Source organism: Psammomys obesus, unplaced genomic scaffold (assembly GCF_907164565.1).
Source record: "Psammomys obesus unplaced genomic scaffold, mPsaObe1.curated_primary_1811, whole genome shotgun sequence".
In the NCBI taxonomy this organism is placed as follows: domain Eukaryota; kingdom Metazoa; phylum Chordata; class Mammalia; order Rodentia; family Muridae; genus Psammomys; species Psammomys obesus.
Window position 1 is genome coordinate 53,780,082 of NW_026585895.1, and position 394 is coordinate 53,780,475.

The following is a 394-nucleotide window of genomic DNA, read 5'->3' on the forward strand; positions in this document are numbered from 1 at the left end:
GAGGGATTTCAGGGCTCTGGTGAGGCTGATTAAAGAAAAGCTTTTCCTCCTGGTTAAAAACAACAACAACAAAAACTCACGCCTTGAGTGGAGACACGACATTCTGATCTGCATCCAAGATTAAAACATCAAATACCATTGTCTCTTCCTTCCAGAGATAATTTAGCTGGGCCTGTCAGTCACCTGACCAAGAAACTAGCCCTCAGGAAGACTAACTTGCCCAAAGCTGTGCTAAGGAGAGAGGAGAAATAATTATCTTTTAAATGACAGAATGTTTTTGTTTTCCATACTGTGATTACAGTTTCTCCAACATGTGATGTTGTGGAGCCTTTTCTTTGTTATTTATTTATTTATTTATTTATTTATTTATTTATTTATTTATTTATTTATTTAT